This window comes from Varanus komodoensis, unplaced genomic scaffold (genome assembly GCF_004798865.1).
Source record: "Varanus komodoensis strain SLA01 unplaced genomic scaffold, ASM479886v1 scaffold17, whole genome shotgun sequence".
Classification (NCBI taxonomy): domain Eukaryota; kingdom Metazoa; phylum Chordata; class Lepidosauria; order Squamata; family Varanidae; genus Varanus; species Varanus komodoensis.
In genome coordinates this window covers 12,587,362-12,602,124 of record NW_025335505.1, presented here as the reverse complement: position 1 = coordinate 12,602,124, position 14,763 = coordinate 12,587,362, and the positions used below count along the sequence as shown (strand labels likewise).

Below are 14,763 nucleotides of genomic sequence, written 5' to 3'. Positions count from 1 at the left end.
TGTGGGGACTGAGTTGCTGACCCATGGTTAGGTGGGAAAAGAAAGCGCAGGAAAACAATAATCATCTGCTAATAATACGCAAAAAGTGGCACCTCTATCTCTTTTTTATTTTACCATTTAGAATTATATTTTATTTTGGTTTAACTGTGATTAGGTGTGAGCAAGTCAACAGATGGCACCAGCTTGGAGATTAGAAACAGAAGCCAGAAGAAATAAGTTTGCAGGAAGGATTTGAAACAAAAGTAGAGTGTTCAGGCTTCTATATTAACTCACTGCTTAGTTTTTTTAAATTATTTGACATTATTAGTAACTACTTTGAAAACTAACCTGATTTTTTTAAAAAAAAAATCCTTCAAAGCCTTGACTAAATCTCCCCCAAAATCTTGTTTCATAGATAAACACAGCTGTGCTTCATCCACACAGTCCATGTGGTCCACCCACAGGCCATATACTTCCATTAAGTGCCTCATATGTGTTCCTGAGTCTGTGCAATGCAGGCATGTATTATCCTGGGACACAGACTGTTACCACTTCAAAAGGAGGCTAAGATTCAGTCTCGAATGTTAATAAATAGTAATTTTGGGGTAGTTATCAGGCAAAGCAAACCTGCATCTTGACACCTGCATCAAAGAACTAGAGCGGTTCAGTGGGTGGTATTGGGGTTGGTAGAGCAGAGTTCAAATCCTACTTCAGCTACTAATCTGCTTCACACATCACAGTGGAAAATTGTGGGTCATTTAATGCAAGCAGCTTCTACTTTTTGTAAACAACTGCTGATGGGCCAGGTGAGACATTTTGGTATAACATGTCACCTGAGACCTCTGGGTTGTTCAGACAATCCAACAGTTACCCCATGGCCTGTTGCTGAATTAACTGTTGCGCTAACTCTCTTAAGATGCAAACTGGCAAACTGAGTGGGTCCAGTACCACTTCTTCAGCATTCTGTAAACATTCTGCGATCAACTGACCCACTAGTCATCCTCTCGGCATTTTCATACCATTCAGCAACGGTATCTTGTTAGACCAGCTCTGTGGATTACGAGCCAAAGTGGTACTGTGCATCCATCACATCTGCAGGGCCAGCTGCAAAAACTAACACATGGAACTGTTTCTCTATTCCATAGTATCCCATGAGGCTCTATCTTACCCTTCATGCTCGGTAACATTTATATAAGGGGTGGCCAACTTGTGGCCCTCCAGATGTTCTGGCCTAGAACACTAATCTGATTCCCATCTGAGGAGGAGAGAGAGTGTGCTTTGCTAGCAGCTCGCTGCTTTCCTTGTCCTTAATAAAATACTGCCTCTACAATCTGTCTGTGCATTAATATAATCAGAGGAGGTCCTTCTCTGGATTTCATACATATGAGAGTACAATTATCATCTACAAAATGAGTCTTCCTTTATGTTGTTGCCCCAGCTATGGACTCATGCCAGATATATGTTTGGCACCAATGCCATGTTGCTTTTGAAACCAGGTTAAAAATGCTAAGTTATTTTTTAAAAAATAAATTTAAATTTGCATTTTTAGCTGTTTGACATAATTTCATGGCTCTCAATAGTTTTGTACTAGTGTTGTACTGAATGTGAAATTCTGTTTGTACTTAGGCTGTTGTACTGAATGTGAAATTCTTTTTGGAATGAAGGCAGAATTTATAACATTTTAAAATAAAGAATGTTAATGTAAATGAGTACCACAAATTGTGAGGATTAACAAATGCTAATTTGCACAACTGCTGAACTATGAAGAGTTCCAACTGCACATAAGTAGATACTATCTGTGCATTTTCAAGGCTTCCTCCACAACGGTGAGGGTCAGGAGCTTGTTTTTAAGGTCAACAAATGTAACATTTGGTTCTCCATATATACATATGTTTTATATGCATTCAATACCAGATTTCTTGGTGGAGCAAGAACATGTAGAATTCCTCACAACTGGGTTAAATAATGGTGCTAGAGCCAGAACATTCCAGCAGAAGGACTTGGCAGAAGGATGTGGTATTGTGGTTAGTGTTGGACTACAAGTGAGGAAACCTGGGCTCAGATTGTCATGGAGTCATGAAGTTCACTAAATGGCTTTGACTCAGACCACTGCATGAACTCATGTGACATGACAACCTGCTCCTCAAATGAGTTACACAGTGATGGTTGTTCATGAAACAGAACACCATGTACCTCATAGAAGATTGGGTGGTCCCCTCCATCCTCCTTGGGTCTCTCATGGATATGCCAGGAGAATCTGCAGCAGGACCTTTCCTGTCTCTTCTACTCACGCTAAACGTGACCTCATTTGGATCACTGTGACTTTTCACCCCCTCCTCTTCTATCAGTGATCAATTTCCACAATCATCAAAGTAACAGCCAGAGCCCCTTCAAAAGCACATTGGAATAACGGCTGTCACTGATTCACCACTTTTTTGGCACCTGAGATTTGTGCAATTTTTCACAATTTTTACAGAGCAAAATCTGCACATTCCCCTTTTAAAAACCCTGGTCTCATCAAAATACCATTTTAAAAGTCTGAGTTTGGACAACTGTCAAAACACTGTGGTCCCATAACTTGGGTGGTTTGCACTTTTCCTGAGCACCAAGAGTCTTGGAAAGGGGTGAAAAGGTGGAGAACACTTGGAACAGTAAGCTCCAAGCAAAACTCTAAAGAATCTTGCTGGAAAGAGGGATGAACATGCCACCAGCAAATATCATTTCATGGCTTCACCTCTACTTGATGGCTTGCCAGTGACAGCTGTGAAATGAGAAGCAAAACAATAAAATAACCTACTTGTGGTCTTATTTTGTAAATATCTATGGATTGTGCCTCCTGCCATTGGCAGGAGACACTATCCAGTACAGTGATGAGTCATGATTGTGCATTTTGGATACTTGTGCACAAAAAGGAGTAATTAAAAATAATTTTAAAAATTGCACAATCCTAGGAAACTAATTTCCACTAAAAAAAGAGGAACACCAGTGACAGCAGCTCCAATTTCCCAGCTGGACACTTTGAAGGGGTTCTAAGCAGTTTTTACTTCTAAGATGACCAAGAGAATCTGAAAATAAAAGGAGAAAATTAAAACAACGCTGCAGGGACCACAAAAGGGTATGCAGTTGGTACAGCAGAGACCAAGCCAGTGATGGTCGTTTCACAGTGCCACCTTGGAATGGACACTTGGTGGAATGGCCATCACTGGCAGTGCTGGCAACCTTGACAGATGCAGCGGGGCTTTCTACTCTCACAGAGGAGCTCACTTGCCAGTTCACTGTCCTGCCTCATCCAACCCTCTGATTCCATTGCAATCTCAGGAATCAAATAATCCCTACTTTAAAATGACACAAGTCATTTCTTTGCTTTACAATGAACACATTTCTTTGTATTTCAGCTAGTCAATGAGACAGTCTGATATTGTTGGCTATAAGGAATAGTACAAGCCGCATACAACATGCCATACAAGAAAAACGCTGATTTTACACAATCATTGGGGGAATAACCCATGGTGACTTCTTTTCACTATCCCTGCACATACCAGTGGCACACCACACAATTTGCTTAATTACCCTTGCCGCATATAGGTTGTTGTGTTGTCCAAACCCAGCAATGTGCATGATGGCAGGTAATTTCCAAACCACCCCAGAAACCTACAACAAACCATGAGTTCCAAGGTAGTTTGGAGGCCACCTCCCACCATACACATAGCTGGGCAACAAGACAACCTGTGCACTGCAAGGGTAATTAGGCAAATCATGTGCTGTATCAGTGGCATGTATGAAGCAAGGAAAAGCAGCCGGTGGGGTTTCTTCTTCCCAGTGATTGTGTGTACCAAACCAAAGAGTGGAACCAAATGGTTAAAAATCAGGCATTTGCTTCCAAGCATGTAATATTCCTTTTCTCTATTTCCAGCAGATTATGAGCTCTGTAATGCGGGTTCACCTGAAGTATGGCAGTATATAACTTGTGGAGGAGCGTGCCCTAGAACAGAGGAACTGAATATCCAGGTGTGCCTTGTCACACTGTTACGCTTTGCCCAGTTCTTCTCTCTGATCTGTATCACTTCACACTGAAAGTGAAGTATCCTATTAGTGTTTTTTCCATAAAATAGAAAAAAGAAATTATTCCACACATATTAGCATGTCATGCTGAGTGCTAAGTTAGAACTCTTCTCCCCGATATCTAGTTTTCTATGAGGAAATGGTTTTGTTTCTTCTTTCAGTCACTCACACATGCAACTATATGAGTTCACTTGAAATCCAAAATGGATACAGGTTTACTACCTAAGTAAACCACATGGGGTTGGACTTAAGGCATGTGAGATTTACCAATACAGGGCAAAATTGAGACTTGAAGTGGTTAAGGCCAGGCACAAAACTGTGGCTTGGGCTGGAGTCTATTGGCTGCATGAACCATGCATTCCATCTGAGTTATGACTGTACAGGGATACAAACAGCCTAACCTAAGGTCATGAGGAGTCTTCTTTATTTGGCTAATACTAAATGATGAGGGGTCTGAAACTGCTCGTCTACGATAAATCATCCAAAGATCTACAAGGGAGTAGACCTGAGCCTGCTATTCGCCTGCCTCTGAATTAGATCAGTTAAATAAGTGATCAAGATATTGCTGGCTACATTTTATACAAACCATTTTTGCAACCGATTCTATATTGTCTTCAAACCTGATTGCAATCCAAGAGATCAAGCTGTGAACCCAAGTTCCTGTGCACAAAGGGATGGCACTGTTTAAGGATATTTTGATGAATCTATCAAAAGAAGGATTCAACCTTATGTTTTCCTTCATCCCATTCAAGCTGTAGCTAAATAAAGGTGCAGCAGAGAAATGCATTAAAAATCTGAGACCACACCTCATTTATTATCCTTGCACAGAAATATCACAGCTGACAGTGAAAGAGGCAGAGACAGAATTAGCAGGGGTGCCAGCATCCATGCATATGGAAACATCTTATCCCTCCCTGACATAAAACCTAAAAGCCATGCTGCTGAAATATATATAGCTAAACAAGCTATTAACAGTGTTTTACACACAAAAGAGACTATTCACTCTTTCACTAAAAGGAGTCCCTTTGGGGCCACAGTATGACTCATGCCAGGTAGATTATTCACTTCCCTAAACTGAATTGCCTGCAAGCCATCTGCCAGTCACTGCAAAAGGGATGGACAGAAAGCAGCCTGACTACTAAGGAACTATAGATTATATATTTAAGTAGAAATGGATTTGTATCATTTGCCTGAAACAGAATAAAGACCATGCAATGTTGGCATAACATCAGCTTCTGTGATTTTATGGACATAGTGGCTCATATCCCATTTACTCAAAGACTTTGCACAGATAATACCTTTTCTAAGAGCTGGACACAGTACTGTAGACCTAGCATTGCCTCTGATATAGTAATTAATTTTGATGCTTTTTGTCCTACCACAGACTCTTATCAAACTGGTTTTGCAGGTTTCTGTAGCATTTACACACCACCCAGAACAAACCAAAGTAGCTCCAGCTGTGCTATCAGCAATATTGCTATCGATGTAATGTATCTGGTCTCCTGTCATGCACCTTTGAATACTCATGTGCACACCACTGCACACCATTTCCAAGCCAGAGCATTTTATGAATGTGTGTTGTGTCCCTTCTACAGAGTTCAGAACAGCCCTTTATCCTCCCTTGAGGCATTAGCTTGATTGGCACCAAAATCACACACTGAGCTACATGGCTAGCAAAAAATTTGAACTCAGGTCTCCATGATCTAAATGCAACACTCTAATCATTATGCCACAAACATTCACATATCAGTACTCTTGAAAAAAAAAATCACAACAGTACAACGCTCCCTCTCTCGGTCACAACTGCATTAAAAAACGATTGTGTTCCTTTTTAAATGTCTTCATAGAGAAATTCATTAGACTAGAAGTTGCTCAGATCCAGTAAATAGTGACTTGGTTAAATCCATCTACTGAGATAAGCATGGCTTTTACTTCAGTCTTCCATATCTGGACCTGGTCCAAAAGCAGACAGAAAATAAGAGTTGTAAAAGGGGCTTTCAAGTACTTCATAAATATGTTTTAAAAACAAGCTGACTCATTTGTTGCATACCATCTTACTGAAATTATTCTATCTTGTAAGAAAGTGGAAAACACCTGCAGTTTTTTTAAAAGAACCTGAACTTTGCCACAGTTACAGGCCAGACATTTCATAGCATTGTGTGCCAACTAAAAACCACACCACAACGAACACTTCCTGACTTGCTCAAATGTACAAAGCATGCACTGCTATTACCGGCATCACTGAGCCACTCCTGGTTGTCGATTCCAGCCACAAAGGAGAAACAAGAATGCTGTATGTCTGCATATGCAAAATACTTTTATAATCTTGCTTTTGGTTTCTGAATGGATGTCTGGCTGTGTGAAGCATTTTGCAGCTATTGGCACTGTGCTAACAGAAGCTTAAAAGTATTAAAAACAGCAAGTAAAAACTACATAGCTATTGAGGCAAGGTGAGCACAAATATTCCTCCTAATCTCACAGTAATTTAAATAAATTAAACAAAATCACAGCCATCTCTCTGCCTAGTGCATTAGCAGATACCATCTCTCAATATTTCATTGGACATCAGAAAGGTTTGTTAATATTCTGCAACTTTGTGATCTGAAAAAAAGTGGGCTATCCTAGAAGTCTACCTGAAGTGCAGAACTGTCTTACAGGCTAATTACTGGAGCTTTAATTAATACTCTTTTTAAAATGAGATGGTCATGGAAGTAAGAAGGTAACGTGTAAGTTGTACAGGAAAAATGATTTTGTAAAGAGTGGAAAGCAGATGCAGATGATATAGCAGAAGTAAAAGCTATTAATCTGACCCAGAAATAAAGAGGATTCAAGCAAAAGGCTTTTAAAACAGTGGCATTCTAGAAGGCCTGCAGGGAACAGAATGGAGATGAGATGTGGAAGTTGTAAATAGCTAAGGTGAGAAAAATAGTTCACATCTTACAAACCTGGTCTGGATGCTATTTTAAGTCAATGGCAAAACTGCAGCTGCTCTCTATAGGAGTAGGAAGAAGCCCGGGGCAAATACAGTAGCACTGCCATTCTCTGTTTCAGAAGCAAGAATGTAATTTGGTTTGAAACCTCATCAGACATATTGGGAATTGAAAGCACATGTTTATGAAAATTGGAGAACTGATACTTTCAGATGACAAATTCTGTTTTCTCATATCGCACTGTGCCTTTGAGTCCTGTTTGCAACAAGCAATAATAGTCCAGAAATCTTTTGGAATAAGCGCTTGTTAAAGTCACAAATAGATTTCACTCATAGCATTTAAAAGTCTACTTTCCCAAGGTTGGCTGCTCTGTGAAAACAACATGCCAGAAAGCTTTATGAGAAAGATTTTCCACTGGTTTCACTTACTGGGAGAGTAAAAAAATACAAGCTCCAGCCTTAAATAATCTATTCTAATCACATGACTAAAGTTAAAAGAATTTTAAGTTGGCAAACTTCTAATCATTAGTAAGGAGTAGATTTTTTGCCAGGATTAATAAATCTTTAAGAAAAAAGCATTGGCTTTTTGGCTCCAAGATGTTAGTACGGGCCACCATACAACTGACTGCTCAGGGAAGAATGTCAAAAAGTGAGTTAGTAAGAGCAATATACCACCCAACTCACAAAAATGTCCTATGGGATATCAGGGTTTCAATACATTGGCATCCTCTACACATTTTAGACAAAAGAATAAGCAAATTTATGACTGAAAGAGCAGGTTTATGGGAAAACATGCCACAATGTTAGCGAAGAAATATAGAAGAATATAAATTTTCAACAACATGAAAAAGAATAGAGCAGGAATTCCAACACTGTTGTAAAGTAGGAGACAGGAAGATAGGCAAAGAAATTTTATTCGTTTGAAACAGTATATATTATATGTCTATATGGGTCTAATATGAGGCTTCAAATTTTTTCCCGTCCAAATTGCTGATCAGAACCAGACCAACTTGGCTGCAGTAGTGCTGAAGCATCTTGGATACCCAGACCATTCACTGGGCCTCACTTCCCTTTCTTTTAAATGATTATGGGATTTGTTTTGACTTGAATTGTTTGGAAGGAAAAGGAGAGTACCTTTGGGAAAGACAAGGGAGTGGGATAAAGTTTGCTTTCTATCTTGTGCCAAATGTATTTATTTATTATGATTTGGATCCAGGGTCTGCCTCCCATGGATGGAAGGGCTTCTTCAGTCTGTAAAACACTTGTGATCCAGCAGAGTATTTTTGCTTGCAGACCGGAAAAGTAACTCCTTTGTAAACCTTTTGGAATAGTGTGGAAAGTGCCAGCAGGGGCTACAGAGGGAGGAGCACTGATAAAAGCATCCCTTATTTCCACTATCTGGCACATTCTAAGCATATCTCTACTCAAGAATTGCTCCTACAGGCAGGGGGAAGCCTGGATGCTTTTTTAAAAAAAGATGTGTATCTTGCCTTTCCACTGGTGCTCTCCAAGATACCAGATAAAATTAGTATTCCATTCTCTGGTAGTCACCTGTTTATCACCTGTTTAGACTGCAATGCAATTAAAAGTGGGATTGCCCTTGATGGCAAGACAGAAAAATAGGTTACCACTGCTGCTGTTGAAACCAGTCACTAGAATCAACACATTTCCAGTCCTTTTCTGAGTTCAATCCAAGATGCTGGTACCTACCTACAAAGTGACTAGAAACCAGACACCTGTAGGAAGTTTGGTCCCATATCCACCCAACCCTGCACTGTGGCAATTTGTGGCAATCCCTTCCAAGTACTCCGTCTCAGGCAAGATGGGTAGTACACAGGGGGGGGAAATGTGGCATGCCATCACTGTAATGCTTTTGTCAAGGTAAATTGCCTCTCATCTAGAGTCACTGCTATCTTTTTTAATACCTGCTGAAGTTCTTATCCTCCTGACTTTTAAAGGATTTTTAGATGTTATTATTTTATCTGTTCGTTCATTCCTTTGGTTTGTACCATCTTTCTAAGAAGATAATGGGCACTGAAGGGGGTTTACAATCATGGATGAATAAAAGCTTACTAAAACAATAATAAAAGATACTTTAAAACACATTCTAAAACACAACAATAACAAAATAAAAACAACACACAATCCAGCAAATCTATCTAGATGCAAAGGCCTGCTTAACTCAAGATACCTTTGCAAGCTGAGGGAAGGACAGCACAGAAGCAAGAAACTGAGCTTCCCTTGCCAGGGAGTTTCACGTCTGGGAAACAGCCACCAAAAAAATACTCTCTTCTCCCATTTATTTATTTTCTATACCACCCAAGAGCCTGACCTGGCCACACAACATGGCTCTGAATACAGAACGGTTCATGCAGATGTGCAAATTTCTCTGACAGGTTTTTTGTTTTTAATAATCTTAGAGGTAGCACAAGATGAAGCAAATGGAAAGCTGGTGCCACTGATACATACACCCATCCTTCATAGAGCCCCATTACTCCATTCCATGCATCCTCCTTCTCAGGAGGAGGTGGTCATTTTTTGAAACTGCCAGGGAGCTACAGTAAACACCCAGTAAGCATTCCAAAAAGAGCTGCAAACACTGGTAGCCAGGAGTTAATATGTAATTTTCTATATGGTCCAATAGCCAATGCCTTTTTTCTGGAGTAGCTGCAGACTCAGGGAAGTGCTGAAAAGGTGCAACACAGTGATAACTGTCAGTTCAACACTTAAAATCAAAAGAATGTATTTTTAAGTGGACAATATCGCCCCCACACTTTTTGAGACCCCTACTTTTGCTGTTTCCCCCATTTCCAGTGCTTTACTATGGCACAGATAGGTTCCTTCTCTTCCTTACTGTAATTTTCTCCTGATCTTTGTCAACTGTAGACAAATTAGGCTATGTGCAGCCTATGTGCAGTCACATCTTGTTCACGTCCACGACAGCTGAACGCTACAAGAAAATTGGCCAGGCAAGACTGCACATATTGGACCACTGCATGTGTGCTCCTTGCAAAGGACTGATGTCAACCATGAGCACATTTACACAGTTTTTAGGGACTGGCAACACATGACGAAATTGCTCGTCTGGGTTCAGATGACAGGTCAACCCATCACGATATGAAAAACTCCTATAGCAAGGCTTGGTTCTCATGGTGGTTTGCTTGTCAAAACTAAGCCACTTTATGGAAAGTGGTCTAGTTCCAAGACAAAACAATCCTCTGAGGCTAGATGCCCACATTAGGTTTTTGTTCCATGTGAACCAGGGCAGTGTATCACTGCCAGTCTTCCTTCCTTGTAATGCGTAAGAGGGTTCTTAAAACTCCCAGAATTCAGGGTCAGGAATTGTGGCTGCCTCTTAAACTTTCATAGGACATGTTTCTTGATCTTACCATTTTTAGATCTATATTTGCTTATTTGTATTAGAATTCAAATGGTATAAGGCATGCTTAACACTTGTAGCTTTCGTTTGTCTTGTTGGTAAATTTAGCTATTGTTTAAAAAGAGAAGAATCACTGAATAGATAGTGCCTGGGAAACTGCCTATTTTATGTAATTTTTTGAAGATTTAGGTGTAATATGAACTGCAATTCCCAAACCTGACAAGTTTGATTAATCAGAGATACCTCCTTTCTTGTTCTGAATTCCATGAGATCAGCATGATAATTGCATTCATAAGGAACAACAACAGTACTATCAATGATCACAAATACCACATTCACTGGTTATCTTGTTTTCATAAAATGCAATTCCTCCCCGCCACCCCAGCCACCCGCCTTTTCCAGGCACATTTGTCCATATCAGTTCTGCAGTTGTAAGGCCAAGCTACTTGTCTTGCTACTATTACCTCATATGAATCTCAAGAAGTCAGCTTCCGCCAGTTACACAAACAGGACCAGAGGAAGAGTAGAAAATATATGCTGTCTAGAGCACCACTCATAGTATTTTGGCATAGGAATAACTTGCCCAAGAGAAATATCTGAAAAAAAATCTAACTTTTCTTTGGTGAACATTCTGCATCACTTTTCTTTCTTGGCACGAACAGCAATTCTATGCAGACTTACCTGAGAGCAAGTTCTACTGAATTCAGTTGGACTTACTTCTGTCTGCACATACTTAAGATTACTCTGTCACATGCCTGAAATAGTGAATCTTTTGGAAGAATGCACAAAATTCTTGGAAATCCAAGGAATTCTCCTTCTAAAAAGGATGCGTGTTTGTTACAGTTCTTAATCATGACTTGCTAGTCATTTCTGTCATTCACAGAATCATACTTCATTCTATTCAATTTTGGGGAAAGATTTCTCTTGCTCAAGCTTTTGTTTTCACTGCAAGAGGGAAAGCATGCATCTTCCATATTCCTGCTTTCTCACTCTCTCATTTTATGACTGTGATATAAAATAGGCAGCAATCCATCTCTCTTTTCTTCCAATCTTTCAAGCACCTCCCAGGAATTGCAGTGCTAATGTCAGAGGCAGAATGAAGCAGACATAGTGGCAATTTGTCACAAATTATGCTCTTTATCCATCTATCCAGGCTTCTATGAAGCACCCAATGACTGGCTGCCCCCCGGGGACTCCCTTCCCTGGGAGGCTGAGGGGTTTTTGTTTGTTTGTTTTGTTTGTTTGTTTTTGTTTTTTTTATTGCTTTATTTTTCTTTCTTTGTGTTTGTTTTGTTTTGTGCTGTTCTGTTCTGTGTTTTGCTTTCCTTTGTTTTTCCTCCAATTTAAATTTTATTTTATCCTTGCGTGCACACGTGTGTGTGTGGGGGGGGTGTTTGTCTGGGAGAACTGGACAAGTGAGGGGAACTGCAGGACAGACAAGGCGAGGGACCAAGGTAGGGTCTCAGAAGGGATCCAAAAGGCAGACCAGGAGACAGCCTTGGTGGGAGTCACGGGTGTTGCTGTCTGCTACAACAGCTGTGACATGTTTGCCCTGGACAGAGGGTTGAGAGAGAGGAGGAACAGCCAGGAAGACATGGAGGCATGTCACCCACAGGAGGAGGAGGCCAGCACACCCTCCTCCTTCTCCTGGCACCAATCTGGAGCTGGGAAACAGGTTCTCTCCGCCTGGGGAGGCTGGGGCTGATGAGGCCTCGAGGCACCAGCAGGAGCCCCAGCCCAGGGTGACAAACAGCAAGGGGACCACTGCAGGAGAGGCGAGGGCCAGGGCACAACCGCCCACCACCACCGGGAAGACACGGTGGCGGGTGATCGTTGTCGGGAACTCCCTGCTGAGGGGCACTGAGGTGGCGGTGTGCCACCCTAACCTGGAGACAAAGAAGGTTTGCTGCCTGCCAGGCGCATGTATCCGGCATGTGAAGGACAGAGTGGAGCGTCTTGTTTGCTCCAGGAGTCACCAGCCGCTCCTGGTGATCCATGTGGGCACAAACGACGTGGCCAGGCAGGGTATGGTTGGGATCACCAGGGACTTCGAGGCCTTCGGGAAGAAACTCAGAGAGCTAAAGGCCCAAGTGGCCTTCTCGTCGATCTTACCGGTCCGGGGATTTGGGCCAGGCAGGGACAGGAGGGTCTCCAAGGTGAACGACTGGCTTAGGGTGTGGTGCCAAAAGGAACGCTTCGGGTTCCTTGACCACAGCACTCATTTTCTTGCCAATGGACTTCTGGCAAGGGACGGGTTACACCTCACAAGGATGGCTAAAAGGTCCTTTGGAGATACTCTAGCAAGCTTTGTCTGGAAGACTTTAAACTGAGCCGGGGGGGGGGGGTTCAGGCCCCCCCAGAAACGTGTCTGCACTGGACAAGTGTGGGGAGAGGATCAGGGCTCTGGGAGCAGGGTTTTATTGGTACTGCAGGGACTGACAGGATTCCTACAGAGAGGGGCCAGGTATCAGGGAGGATGGGAGGAAGGAGGAGGCTGGGAACTCCAAGGAAAGGAAGTGATGGGAAGGAGCTGAGGTGCATGTACACCAATGCTAGGAGCATGGGTAATAAGCAGGAAGAGCTTGAAGCTCTCCTGGGAATAGGAGGGTATGACCTGGTGGGAATCACAGAAACTTGGTGGGATGAAAGGCAAGTCTGGAATGTGAACATAGAGGGGTATCACCTTTTTAGAAAGGACAGGAAGGGAAAGAGGGGTGGTGGCATGGCTTATACATCAGGGAAGGGATAGGATGCAGTGAGATAGAATGCAGCACAGATGGGGATTCGGCAGAGGCAGTCTGGGTGAAACTTAGGGGTTTTGACAGGGAAAGAGACCTGACAGTGGGGGTATGTTATTGCCCTCCAGGTCAACTTGAAACCCTGGATGATGGCCTGACAGACCAGATTCTAAGGATATCTTGGTGGAGAGACACAGTAATTATGGGAGATTTCAATCTCCAGGATATTAGTTGGGAGACTCACCCGGCGGTGACAGCCAGGTCACGTCGCTTCCTAGAAGCTAAAGAGGGAGGGTTTTTCACACAGAGGGTTCGAGAGGTGACGGGGGGGGGGGACATCCTTGACTTGGTCTTGACCAATAGAGAGGAGCTGATAGATGAAGTATAGATTAGGGGAACTCTGGATGTGAGTGATCTCTCCAACCTTGCTTTGAGATCAGGGGACTGGGAACGTGCAGCAGGTCGAGCACTAGAAGTTGGGACTTCAAGAGGGCCAACTTTGGTCAACTGAAGGCCAGACTGGGGAAAGTCTCCTGGGATAGGTTACTGGAAGGTAAGTGAGTTGAGGAGGGGTGGATGGCACTCAAAAGGGAGGTTTTGGAGGCACAAGCCTTGATGATACCTCTAGTTAGTAAGGTGGGGAGGCGGAGGAGAGCGCCGCCATGGATGCGAAAGGAGGTGGTTAGAGGGATTAGATGAAAGAGGAACCTCCGTAGGAAATGGGTACTGGGGCAAACAGACAAAAGGGTATACCTGGAGGAGGAGGCCCTTTGCAGAAGGATTCTTTGCAAGGCTAAAGCTGATTACGAGCTGAGACTTGCCAAGAATATCAAGAGCAACAAAAAGGGCTTCTTTCAGCATGTAAATAGGAAGATGAAGGGGAGACAAGTGGTGGGACCACTAGATAAGGAGGAAGGAGATCCAGTGACTGATATGAGGGAACAGGCACAGATGCTAAATGACTATTTTGCAGGACGGGGATATTCACATAGGAGATTAGATGAGGCTGGGGACTTAGGGGCTCAGATTAGAGTCACCCCCCCTTGAAGTCAGGGGGGCTCCTCAGGGCATTGGAGATTACAAAGGCGCCAGGCCCTGACGGGTTACACCCGAGAGTACTTAGAGAGTTGGCAGGGGTTCTCTCACACCAGCTGGCCTCCATTTTTGAGGCCTGGTGAAGAACAGGTGAAGTTCCAGAGGACAGGAGGGTGGCATCAGTGGTCCCAATTTTCAAAAAGGGTGTTAGAAGGCACATGGGGAATTACAGACCTGTTAGCCTTACATTCATTGTGGGAAAAACAATAGAAAGGCTCATAATAGAGAGAGATCTAGTGATGCTAGATAGGGAAGGGAGCTGACAACCACACAACATGGCTTCCGCAAAAACAGGTCCTGCCAAACAAACCTTGTGAAATTCTATGACCAGGTTTCGAGATGGCTAGATGGAGGAGATGCAGTGGATGTGGTATACCTGGATTTCAGCAAGGCCTTTGACAAAGTGCCCCATGATATCCTGGTGGAGAAACTGAGGAGTTTTGGGATACACCAAAGCACTATCTGGTGGATTAGGGCATGGTTGACTGACCGAAAGCAAAGGGGCAACCATTAGTGGGGAATCATCGGGATGGCGGCCAGTGACAAGTGGGGTCCCCCAGGACAGAGCCCTGGGGGACCCC

The 14,763-nt window shown here is 42.7% G+C and overlaps 1 protein-coding gene across 4 annotated transcripts in view; it reads right to left on the bottom strand.

Annotated features, from left to right (window-relative positions):
• The window catches only part of LDLRAD4 (low density lipoprotein receptor class A domain containing 4), a 324,657-nt gene that overhangs the window by 36,036 nt on the left and 273,858 nt on the right, over positions 1-14,763 (bottom strand). Inside the window, exon 1 of one of the 4 annotated variants that reach the window (XM_044426640.1) lies at positions 3,813-3,824. The exons of the other annotated variants lie outside the window; for them this stretch is intronic. The gene's annotated coding sequence lies outside the window, so the exon portion shown is untranslated. Of the gene's footprint in view, positions 1-3,812; positions 3,825-14,763 lie in introns of those variants that run through there. 4 annotated transcript variants of the gene reach the window in all.